This window comes from Artemia sp. Qi Xiang Cuo, chromosome 10 (assembly GCF_049724085.1).
Source record: "Artemia sp. Qi Xiang Cuo chromosome 10, ASM4972408v1, whole genome shotgun sequence".
Classification (NCBI taxonomy): domain Eukaryota; kingdom Metazoa; phylum Arthropoda; class Branchiopoda; order Anostraca; family Artemiidae; genus Artemia; species Artemia sp. Qi Xiang Cuo.
Genome location: NC_142803.1, coordinates 53117737 through 53131312, shown reverse-complemented (window position 1 = coordinate 53131312; position 13576 = coordinate 53117737). Strand labels below are relative to the sequence as shown.

Here is a 13576-nt window from a genome sequence, read left to right as displayed (position 1 = left end):
TTTTAGTTAGAGTTGAAGTTTAGTTTAGTACTAGTTAAGAGTTTAGAGTTTTAGCTTAGAGTCTTAACTTTGAGTTTTTGATAGAGTTCTAGTTTAGTTTAGTTTTAGTTAAGAGTTTAGAGTTTTACCTTAGAGTCTTAGCTTCAAGTTTGAGTTAAAGTTATAGTTTAGTTTTAGTTAAGAGTTTGAAGTTTTAGCTTTGAGTCTTAGCTTAGAGTTTTAGTTAGAGTTGAAGTTTAGTTTAGTTATAGTTAAGAATTTAGAGTTATAGCTTAGAGTTTTAGTTAAAGTTGTAGTTTAGTTAAGTTTTAGTTAAGAGTTTAGAGTTTTAGCCTAGAGTCTTAGCTTAGAGTCTTGGCTTAGAGTTTTAGTTAGAGTTGGAAGTTAAGGTTAGTTATAGTTAAGAGTTGAGAGTTTTAGCCTAGAGTCTTAGCTTAGAGTTTTGTTAGAGTTGAAGTTTAGTTTAGCTATAGTTAAGAGTTTGGAGTTTTAGCTTTGAGTCTTAGCTTAGAGTTTTAGTTAGAGTTGAAATTTAGTTTTGTTATAGTTAAGAATTTAGAGTTTTAGCTTAGAGTTTTAGTTAGAGCTCTGGGTTAGTTTAGTTTTAGTTAAGAGTTTAGAGTTTTACCCTAGAGTCTTAGCTTAGAGTCTTAGCTTAGAGTTTTAGTTAGAGTTGGAAGTTAAAGTTAGTTATAGTTAAGAGTTGAGAGTTTTAGCCTAGAGACTTAGCTTAGAGTTTTGTTAGAGTTGAAGTTTAGTTTAGTTTTAGTTAAGAGTTTGGAGTTTTATCTTTGAGTCTTAGCTTAGAGTTTTATTTAGAGTTGAAATTTAGTTTAGTTATAGTTAAGAATTTAGAGTTATAGCTTAGAGTTTTAGTTAAAGTTCTAGTTTAGTTTAGTTATAGTTAAGAGTTTAGAGTTTTAGCCTAGAGTCTTAGCTTAGAGTCTTAGCTTAGAGTTTTAGTTAGAGTTGGAAGTTAAGTTTAGTTATAGTTAAGAGTTGAGAGTTTTAGCCTAGAGTCTTAGCTTAGAGTTTTGTTAGAGTTGAATTTTAGTTAATCTTTGGTTAAGAGTTTGGAGTTTTACCTTAGAGTCTTAGCTTGGAGTTTTAGTTAGAGTTGAAATTTACTTTATTTTTAGTTAAGAGTTTAGAGTTTAGGCTTATAGTCTTTGCTTAGAGTTTTAGTTAGAGTTCTAGTTTTGTTATAGTTAAGAGTTTAGAGTTTTAGCTTAGAGTCTTAGCTTAGAGTTTTTGTTGATGTTCTAGTTTAGTTTAGTTTTAGTTAAGAGTTTAGAATTTTAGTTAGAGTTGAAGTTTAGTTTAGTACTAGTCAAGAGTTTAGAGTTTTAGCTTAGAGGCTTAGCTTATAGTTTTTGATAGAGTTATAGATTAGTTTAGTTTTAGTTCAGATTTTAGAGTTTTTACCCTAGAGTCTTTGTTTGATTTCTATTTAGAGTTCTAGTTTAGTTTTAGTTAAGATTTTGGAGTTTTAGCTTAGAGTCTTATCTTAGAGTTTTAGTTAGAGTTGAATTTTATTTCAGTTGTAGTTAAGAATTTATAGTTATATCTTGAAGTCGTAGCTTAGAGTTTTAGTTGAAGTTGTAATTTAGTTTAGTTATAGTTAAGAGTTTATAGTTTCAGCATAGAGTCTTAGCTTAGAGTCTTAGCTTAGAGTTTTAGTTAGAGTTGGAAGTTAAAGTTAGTTATAGTTAAGAGTTGAGAGTTTTAGCCTAGAGTCTTAGCTTAGAGTTTTGTTAGAGTTGTAGTTTAGTTTAGCTATAGTTAAGAGTTTGGAGTTTTAGAGAAAACAAAAATCATTGCTGAATTGGCAAAAATTTACATCCCTAATCATATGCTCACTCAAGCAAAAAAAGATCTTGCTTTACTATTAACAAAGCTGAACATTGATACACAGTCATATGAAAAATAAATCAACAACACAACACATATCAATACTCCAGTAGAACGTAAGATCACTTACAGAAAATAAGTTAAAGGAAATATCTTTTATGAATAATAATTCCATCAATATTGCTTGCCTCCAGGAAACTCATTTAACCCAAAATCAACAAATTAAGTCTCTGGAGTACAATATCCTGAGAAAGGATAGATCATCAGAGAGAAAAGGAGGTGGAGTAGCTTTAATAGTAAAAAAAAATATAAAATTCTGTGGCATCAACTTTCCAGATTTTGTAAATGATGTTGATGCAATTGGTATCATTGTTTGGCTGAATAATACAAACACTTACATATTAAGCATTTATAACCCTAATGGCCAAACTACAGATGCCATGGATTTCTCCAGCTATATAAATAATTCTGATATGTTGAAAAATATCATTATTTGTGGAGACTTTAATGCCCACAGCCTTTTGTGGGGAAATAAACCCGCAAATATAGCTGGTAAATCCATTGAGCGTATGACTTCAAATAATAACGAATTAGCTGTTGCTACCCCTCCAAACCTGAATACACATTTCAACCCCAAAAGTGGCAGTTTCTCTACAATTGACCTACTAATTGTGTCTTAAATATTTTGAATAAAATTTATATAAATAAAATTGATACTCTATGTACTGACTACTTTGCCATAGTTTGCTCCCTAAACAAACCTGCTGAAACCCTATCACATACATCCAAATATATCAACACTAAAGCAAATTGGCATATGTTCCAAAATAAGCTAAATAATAAAATTACAAGTTTCACCCAAAATTCATGCATTTCAAACGCAACACTTGACACACAAGCTGAAGCTTTGGCATCTTTACTAATAAATACAGCTAATCATGCTATCTTCAGGACAACACCCAGGAAAACCATCCCTAAACATATTCCCAAAGCATGGTGGACAAATGAGTGCCAAAATAAATGGAGAACAAAAAAGGCAGCTAGGAGAACATTCTTAAAAAACCATCATCTACAACATATTTAAAAAAATTACAAGCAGAATCTAATCTAAAAAGGACCATAATAAATGCTAAATATAACTACTGGAATAAATTTGCAAATAATCTCTCCAGAGAAACACAGGAGCCAATTATACATAAAGTCATTAGCCACATCTGTGGGAGACTTCCCCAAACCCACTCCTGTATGAGCTTATACATAATAATACCCATTATGACAATGATAATGAAAAGGCTAAGCTATTTGCCACTCTTTAAGCTAACATCAAATAATTGTAGCAAAATGCCCCCAATTGCTTTGAACCCAAGTTACCAACCTCGTTCAGGATCCGAGTATATAACCAGCCCATTTTCAATCCAGGAAATTAATAATGCAATACATCATATTAGGACCAAGACTAGCGGTAGCTATTACAATATACACCCTACATTGATAAAGAATCTCACCCCTTCATACAAACAGGAACTTCTAAGTTGTTATAATTATGCTTGGGCTTCATCTATGTTCACCAATATCTGGAAATGTTCGTCCCTCCTACCAATCCTAAAGAAAAATAAACCCAAAAATAACCCTGAGTCTTATAGCCCATTATGATTACTCCTGTGACGGGGAAAATAATGGAGAAAATGATTTATTACTACTCCTCTGGTTTGTTGGAAAAAATAATATGATCCCTCACACTCAAACTGGCTTCAGGAAAAAACCATTCCTCAACAGATGCTTTCATATTGTTAACAAATGCAAGAAATATATCATTCTAAAAAAAAATCATTCTCAGAAACTGAAACTGGTCCATTCTTATAGCAAGAGTAGGTACAATGACAAGCGGGATGACATTCTTCATGATTGCTGGGATTTGGTAACAAATTGATTTGCCTGAATCTGTACCGGTTACCACTAAAACATCTATCCCTTTTGTTGTTGCAGTTATCGCTTCCAGTTCAAAACATCGCAAAGTTTTATCCTGAACTGGTCTAGGGCAAGTCCTACTGTCCCTACTCTTTTCACTTTTTCTGGCTTAAGTTTTTCAGGCATGTTGAACAACTCTTCTGATTCGAGCATCAAACGGGCTGAAGACTCTTTTTGAAGAATTCGTGAAATGGAGGTAGCTTCATTAGCATAATAGACTTTTTTTGAACGGTTTTCAGAAAACAAATAGTTAGGAGTACTAGTAATCAAACCTTCTTCAAGTGAGGACTGAAAAACTTTGCTTGGTCCTTCCGCAGATTCGACACATTTCAGGAAGTCCAAATTTGTGGATAAGTTGAAAGGTGACTCAGGGTGTGTTGGACCAGCAACGGAAGGAACCAAATCGTCCCCTATGATTGGATCAGCTTCTGAATCAAGGTTGGTAGAATCATCAGGCAAATGATGAAACTCAAAACCAATGTCCATTAACTGGTTGTTCAATTCAAAGGCACTGTCTGGAAGTTCAACAAGGAGGTGTAAAACAACAGCCGAGGAGGGCCTTGCATTTCCGTCATGCACCCAACATGAGCATATGATCGTTGCTAAGTCACTATGGACAGAATCTAAAGATGTTCGAAGTCCATTTTCTATAGCTTGTTCTATTGGACGGCTAAAAGAAGCGTCGGGAAATTTTTCTGCCCAAGCACATGAAAGGGATGGTTTAGCCATCTGGTAGAGCATCATTCCTAACGCATATATATCACTCACTGGAGATGCTTTTTTGCCAGCAAGTCGTTCGGGACTTGCGTAGCTAATGGTCCCTTTTGCAGCACCGATTTGGGAACACGAGGTTGTTGTCAACCGGCTAGCATTGGCTAGTTCATTCGTCCCTTCCCCAAAATCAGTCAGTTTTGGTATCATCAAGTACGCTTTGTAATTTATTAAGATTTTCTCTGGTTTCAAATCGCCATGATAAATTCCTTTGCCATGTATGTATAAAAGTCCATTTGTGATACCCATTGTTTTTAAGGTTTCCCCAATATCAATATTCATTTGGATTTCAACTAGAAATTCCTTTAAGGTGTGTATTTTTCTAACTTCCCCATTCTCTAGTGGGCACTCTACAAAACAATACTCTAAAATCAACGCATGCAAAGATTTACAAAATACTTCATACCTACTATATTTTTATGATTAAGGGTTGAAAGAAGATATGCTTCTTTAAGAAAACTGTTTCTAATGTTCACATCTTTCTTTCTATAGATTTTTGCAGCATATTCAACGTCATTGATAGAACAATAGTACACAACAGATGCTCCTCCCTCTGCAAAGCCAACATCTCCATGCTTTCGAGTAATTGCACTCTCATCAATAGCTAAATTTGCTGGTGGCTCAAGAAGTTTCGGTAGCAAAATATTTTTTCATTTCTGGCCATAAAGTGAACTCATCATTGGTACTTGACGATCACAAACCGCTCTTAAAAGAATTAATTGTCGGTAATACAAACAAAGTGCATTTTCACAATGATCAATAGAAAATGCATTTACTCATATACAGAACAAAAAATAATAACGAAAATGGTCATAATTGCAAGAAACACATTATAACAGTTCCTAGTCAATTATGAGGATGCAATATTGTGGTATATAGAATTTCTTTGCGATAAAAAGAAACTATATTTTTGGCAACAAAAGGTCGAAAAGAGCCATTACATTTCTCATATTATGTTATTTTTAAATGCCATGGTTGTTTTTCTGGCAACACATTGCCCCCCCTCAAAACCTCATATATAGCCCTACAAACCAAAGGCAACGCAATATCGTTGCCTATAGAAATGACCATAATTTATTTTCACAGAGGCACTTCATATGGAAGCGGGGGTGAATTTAAGAAGGGGCTCATTCAACATAAAATCAAAAGTTCTATTACCCTTTTTAATAGTAAATTTTGAAAGCAGGGTAACTACCCCCCCCCCCCTCCACACAACTTTTCCTCACATGCGCCTGACCAAATTTTTTATATAGCTATTTTTTACAGAATATTCAAAAGATCAGATAAAATAAACTACGGGGTCAATACAAATCCCCGGGAAGAGTTTTATAAGCTATTCCCTGGGGGTATATAAGGTTTTATGGATCGAATGGTCGTATATATTTTGGAAAAGTTTAATTTGATTGAATATTGAAAGTTCCAGCTCCTTTTCTTAATAGTCAAAAGTTATCAAATGGCAACCGGCCTCCCCAAGCGCCCTTTTCCCCAATCGTATCTGGTCAGAATTTAGAAATAGCCATTTTGTTTAAAGTTTTCGAAAGCCGAAATAACTATGCTTCCGGGGTTGAGCCCCCCCCTCCCCAAGGCAAGAGATATAAGTTATACAATCTGCTTATTGTTGCTTAGATACTTTGTTTACTTTGATTTACTCATTTACGGGGTGGCTTTGTTTTACGGCGCAAGAGCTGTGAGTTATGCAAGTTACTTATTGTTACTTTGTTTACTTTGATATTGTCTTTGTTTTAATATTTGTTACTTTGATATCATAACGTTGACGCTAGTTTTGATGCTTTGATGAAGCTTTATTGTTGAAAAAAAATATTTTTAAATGGGAATGATAGAAAAACTGAAACTTTGGAGATGAAAACGAAGAGGAATCAATAAACAAGTTTCCAAAAAACAAATTTTTCCAATTAAAGGCCATATTGAAATTAAGAACAGCAAAAATATATTCCTAGAACAAATAAAACTCAAAACGACCAAAAGAATAACTATCGAAGAATAAATAAAACCCAAAACGAAAAGAAATGAAATAAAGACTCATGGGAAACAAAAATACAACAGGCACTAGTGTAAATGAATGCATAAACCTTAAAACAAGTCAAACATAAATAAGATAAGCAAATCAAGCTTAAAACCAGAACAATCACCACAAAAAAGAGTCAGACGACTAAACCCGTCCCTACCATTAAAAGTCTAAAGCCATGACACAGACACTTGTAACCTATGTAAATATTTTTTTCGGCCAGAAAATCCTAGGGTACTATTTAAAAAAAGAAAAAATATGGAGCCATTTTCAAGGAAAAAAAATATACATACATACATAGATGAATCATACACATTTACTAGTTTAAAGATCTGTAAAGGATAAACACGAAACAGGAAATGAATTCATGTCGGAATTTCTTAGTTCAACTGAAATTACTGATTTGCAACCCCTGACTTGGAAAAAAAGAATATAGCAGTGATTATGCAAATGCGTAATCTAGATGAGTCGTTGGAACATTCATCGTCGTTACAGAATTAGGTAACAATGCAATTAAGAGAAAAGTATAAAAATTAGGGAGCATCTGGGAAAAAAAAATTTTTGTATCTCTGACGTCAGGTAAAATATTGCATGCTTAAAGTACCAAGGACACCAAAATGAAAACATATTTAGCCCTCTTAATCTATTTGAGGTCTATTCATACCTGAAAATCCGGGTTTCCTACGAGTTTTTGTTTAACTGCTATAAGCATTTTTAGTTTAAATAAATTCGCAAAACAGTGTTGTCAATAATAAAACAATGATAAATTGCACAAATGAAAAATATTAGCGGAAACTATTTCCTGTGATTCTGACAGTGTTTTTCATTTGTGATAATTCAAATTTACAAAATCGGTTGATTGTTATATATATTAGTGAAAATAAATTTTGTGAAAAACTATGACTTCAAGTTCAGAAAGTGACTATTCAGATGTTTCAGAAAATATCTTTGGTGATGAACAAGCACTGGATAGTATGCAAGATACCATTTCAGGATACTTGTTCCAGCCTTTTGTGACACCCAATGTAGCTTCTCTTGTTGTCCTAGATCATAGCATAAGTGCCAAGGAGCTGAGAAGTTCATTTGAAGATTCATCATCATGGTAAGCAATAAAATAAAAAAATTCTTCATTTTATGTAGATTATCCTATGACTAGCCTATAGAAATATAGGTAACCAAGGTCTATTTCACAATTAGATTCATTAGCTTACAAAGGAAAGGCTATAGTTTTAGAACATCTTTGTGTTATTTTTGTGCTTTCACCCTTTATAAAGAAACACTATAAGATTCTTTAGACTAGACCATTTCAAAAGAGATAAATTTTCTGATTAGCCTAACCTCATATTAAGATGGGTAAAGTTCTACAAAATCATATTATTGAGTTAGGAATAAAGTGAATACACCATTTGATGCCTTTTTTTATGATTATTACTAATATAATAATCATTTATATTGTAAATGAATTTCAGCCCCCCCCCGGGAGATACCTAACCTAACCCTGACGGGGCAGATAGAGGGGGGGGGCTTTAATTCATTTACGATAGAAATTATAAATATATTCATAATCTGCATAAAAAAGGCATCGAATGGTTTATTCACTTTAGTCCTAACTCAATAATATGATTGGGTAGAACTTTACCTTAAGATGGTCTGGCCTAAAAAATAGACACACATATAGTCAGAATTGGATTGTGAATCCATATATAGCTAAATTTATCAAGAACCCCCTCCCTCCCTCCATAATGATGAAAAATATACCCTGAATTATAAATCAACACCATATTTTTGGTACATAGCCTAGACTGCAGTTTTCAACAAAATTTAGCTTTTCAGAACACTTCAATAATGAGTATTTTTCATGCTCTTTTACAATTAAATACTCACATGACAGGGACTATAAATTTTTTTAGCCCTGAAGGGTCTAGAAGGCTCAGAACAGCCCATAAAAACCTAGTAACCGTATGCTCAAAAATTTGCTTCTTTAAATAACTGGCTAGGGAGAAAAATAGGTTATTTGTAGCTGACTAATGATTGAAGCTGACTTAGGCTATATATTTCCATATTAGGGGGGAGTAAAGTATAGGCTCATGGTATCAACTTCAAAGTCTATTAACTATAATAAGTTATATATTATGAAGTAACTAAGTATGAGTCTTTTATTCAGGCTCCTCACTAAACAAAATATAACCCAGTTGTGCTGATGATTTGTATCTAGTAATTATGTCAGTGATTCCAATTCTCAAAATGTAAAAAGGGCAAAAATAACCAGTTAGCCATGATAAAATGAAAAGTAGCAAAATAGAAATAAGGAGGTATTTTTCAAAGTCTAACTGAGGCAACTGCTCCCCCTCCCCCTCACTAAAGTGGCACCCCAAAATTATATGGCCTAATGCTGACTTAGAATAAAAAGTGTACATTGGCAAGTACAAACAATACAATAATATATTGTATATGATTCATAATACACATATAGTGTATATATATTACATAATAACAATGACAGATAATGACCTAATAGTATTGCCTTATTTTATCAACATTTGTCATTCAGAGAAGCTATGACTCTCTAATTTTGTTCTTAATATAATTCCTGTTGTTGTTCCATTAAATTTTTTTGGTACTGTTCTAATATCTGGGCAATGTGCAAGAATGCAACTTGAGAAAAGCAAAGATCAGATAACAATACCCAGTAGTTTCCTATCTTATGCTCTATAAACAAGGGGATTCTCACTCCAGGAACTATATTTAAGCTTTAGTTTTTTTGGGGTTTAGGAGGAAAAAAGGTACTTAGGCTAGTTTAGGTTATGTATTTATTATATGCTATGCTTTACCACCACCCCCCTAATGTGCAAATATATAGCCAAAATTTGTTTCTACACTATTATATTTTTATCCTATTTTGTTTTATTTCACTAGCATTAACCAAACTTCACTTCTTGCATGTTCCCCAGATATTAGAACAGTACCTTTTTTTCTTGTGTTGCTCTAGTATAACAGTGTGACATCCTTTTCACTAGTAAATACCCATAATTTTTAGAAGGCCTATAGGATATATATTCTGAAAATCCAGTCTATTATTATTACGGTTGATGGTTTGCCCGTGAGCCCAGGCAATTTGGTGTTCATATTTTAATCTTAAAACTCAGCTGCCCTTGCCTGAGACTATATGAAGGCAGACTTTATGTCACTTGTTCACCTGCAAATCGAGCCAACTTGTTGGGTCAACCAATTTTGAATGAATTTTGTGTTAGTGTAATTGTCTGAGCTTATAAACTGGGTTGCTTGTCTAAGACTTTAGGCAGCTGGACCCTAGGCCACTTGTTTGCACAAAAGTCCAGGCAACTTTTTAGTCAACCAATTTTCAATTAATTCTGTTTTATTGTAACTGTCTGAGCTTTTAAAATTGGTCCTAACCTAACATAATTTAACCCACCTGACAGGCGGGCCTATTTAGGCTTGGGTATCTTGTTTGACTGCATTAACTTGTTGGTCAACCAATTTTTATTTAATTTTGGGTTAATGTAACTTTCTTGGCTTATAAATTGGGTTGTCTGACTGAGGACTGCAAGTCCAGGTGACTTAGTGGTCATGTCAATCCTAAAACTTGGTCAAACTGACTTAGACTCTAGGTGGACATGCCTACTTGGAAAGTCTACTTGAATTACAATAGAGATGACTAAGATTTTTGGGTTTACTCATAACAGACAATGTCTACTGAAATTGCTGATGAAGAAGTATCCTAAGCCTAATTTTCCTGGCCACATAAATTCTCAGGTAGGTTGACTAAGTTTTTAGGATAGATATGTGACCACCAAGATGCCTGAACTACAATTGGTTCTCTTGTAGGTGTTCATGTCTCCAATGCAAAGTCTGGCCAGTAAATACAGAAAATGTCTGCTGCCAAGAACAACAAAGAGTAAAAGGCTTCCTAGAGAGCTACAAGGATCCAGATGCACCATCAACCACACCGTGCATCCCTCTGTGAATCACACATCACCCTGCTTTTTGCCTAAATTGCTTAGAGCCATGGGTTCTTAGGACTGCATATTGGCAGTACAAGACCCAGTATAATGCTTCACTTACATACAATGAAAACCAGTAAGTAAATAAGTTTTATTCAAGCAAAGTTAGTAACCCCCATTATGCAAGCATAGTTGGTTATTGTACTTAGTAACCCAAGAGAAACTAAGGTATTGTTTCTAAGTGACAGAATATCACCTGTTATTTACAGCTGAGCACAAACTATCTACAAGAGTCTTTTGTCTGTTTTTTACAACTTTAAGAGTTTTCTATTTATAGATCTCCAGGTAGAGAATTTTTCTTATGGGATAGAATGTATTCCGTATAAAATCATCCCCTTCCATTGCACCTGTAAGATTGGGAGATTGCCCTATTTTTAGGACTAGAAACTCAGTCTGATTGTTGCTCTAACCCGGCTCTGGGTAAACCTATCCCTCTAAACGTTCCTTCTGAATGTTTTAAATTATATTTGTAAATCTTACTACCCAGAGTTCTTAAAGGAACAATCAGTCAATTGGTAGCATGTTAAACTGAGGCAGTAGTTCAAATTGGTACTCAAAATTCTGTGACAACTAAATTTTATTAGTAAATTTAATAAAAGATAAGAAACGTTGTAATTCTAATTATGTAAACCATTCAATGGCTCTCTTCAGAGTTGAATAGTCTTATATTGTGTGTGTGTCTGTCGGTCTTCCATTGTCCACATGCCATTCACCAAAAAAAGGGATTTTCTTAGGTTTAGGGCTACTGATATTCTAGCTGAATAAATTACACTTGGCTAATTAGTTAAGGCTTGGGTCTATTGTGTTATAGAGTCTTTAGATCTAAATTATCAAATTAGGTAAACCCTGCTAATTTGGTTAAAAATGAAAGCATCAAATTTATGAGTTTTATTTGATTAGTTAATGTACTTCAAGAAGGTAAATCAAATGGGTTTGAAAGTGGTCAAAACTCGGAATAACCATATCAATTGGCTACAAATTTCTTAGTAACCCAAAGCAAGGTATTTTACAATTATTTCTTGTAGAAGGATCAGTGTCCCCTGAATCTCAGGCAAATCTTAAACTTGATTAGGAAAAGTTCCTGGATTGAATTTCCCTCAACTGGAAAGATCTTAAACTCTCTGTCTGCAATAGTTCTCCTTTTTTCTTAGTCTCTCTGTATAACACCAAGACTACCATTTGTATTTACAGCTGGGAAAGGACAAGTAAAATATAGGGTTCTCCTTTTGGATACAGATTTCTGTCTAACATTAGACGGATCCAAGTAGGGGGGTACATACAACCGTAGTCCAGGGACTTCCAATTCCTGGGTGTGAGATATATTATAAACACTACGCTTAAGTTCCAAGAGACACTAGGTTGGAAGAGGGAACGCAAAAAAGCTCTTATATCTTTTACTCCTTGTTTTAGGTTTTTTTTTTTCACCTAAACCTTAGGCTATTCAAAGCTTATTACACAAATTTTATATTTTTGGGAAGGTCATTGGAGTTCTTAAATTTAATTACTCTTAGATTATTTTATTCTTTAATAAATTTTATCCTTTATTTAGACAGACCCAGCCTTACTAAAACGAAATATACAGATAAAACTATGAGACCAACCACCAAATAGGATAAATTCTAACAAAATCTTGAGTTATTTACAAGGGTGATCTCAGCCCTTTTCTATCCTCTGATCAATTTTAATTAGATCACGTATCTCTTAATTAATCAGAAAGGATCCGAGGGTTACCTCGAACCATCTGTAAGGCTCAAACCTTTGAAAAATCAACTGGCAAGTTGGGATTCCAGCAAAGGGGATTATTACTTTTACTGAAATTGAGTTACTAAATTTACACAAAAATAAGGCATCCTTGCAACTTGAAAAAGTCAGGAACACATGGAGTAATTGCTACTAGTAAATAAACCCCTACTAGTAATGGATTTTTAGATTTGTGAAAGAGTAGTTGTATTTCCTTTTTCTCTTTTTTTAGACGGATGAGGTACATTGCCTACAGGCAATTTGTCAGGACTGTATATACTTATCTTGGAGAAAGGATCAGAGTTCCCCTTCCATCATGTGTTTACATGAAGATTAGAGAGAAATTCCCTGAGTCAAGTGACCTCAATACTGGGTTCCTTGATGCATAGAAGTTGTTTTTTATAAATGTTTCTTTAATTGATTTCTTTGTGTTTATAAGTATTTAATTAGTTGATGAGTGTTTTTTATGCATAGAAGTCGTTTTGTAAATGCCTCTTTACTTAATACAATTGATGTAACAACAAAATCTTTCATGCATTTTAAAGTTAATCACTAGAATATTTTTTCATATTTTTCAGAAAAGGAGTTGAACTCCTCTAATACAGGTTGTTAACTTGATGGAAATTTTATATTTTATAGGGCTTGGACTTCTTCTGAAACTATATTGATCAAGGTTGAGTAAAACAACAGAAAATATTGAAATTAGGGCAAAATATATATATATATATATATATATATATATATATATATATATATATATATATATATATATATATATATATATATATATATATATATATATATATATATATATATATATATATATATATATATATATATATGTATATATATATATATATATGTATATATATATATATATATATATATATATATATATATATATATATATATATATATATATATATATATATATATATATATATATATATATATATATATAAGTTGGACAAAAATTTTGGTATTTAGCCAAAAAAAAACCTGAAAAGGAAAATATTCTGATTATTCACAATGAGTATTCATTTTTCAAATTTGTTGGCCTTGAAAAAGACCTTTGGTTCTACGGATAAGAGAAGTAGGTAGATGTAGATGAATCCATTCTGTGAATCCATTTCCCAATTCCAAGATGATTGTCAGTTGTGACTTCTGCAATCTCAAGGTCTTCATTAGACGTAGCTTT

At 33.0% G+C, this 13576-nt stretch overlaps 1 long non-coding RNA gene across 1 annotated transcript; it reads left to right on the top strand.

Annotated features, from left to right (window-relative positions):
* The first annotated feature begins 7682 nt into the window (after window positions 1-7682).
* On the top strand, window positions 7683-13048 carry LOC148947885 (uncharacterized). Its single transcript, XR_016142270.1, has 3 exons — window positions 7683-7718; window positions 10463-10714; window positions 12611-13048. It is a non-coding gene; the product is annotated as an uncharacterized LOC148947885 (long non-coding RNA).
* The last annotated feature ends 528 nt before the right edge of the window (window positions 13049-13576 follow it).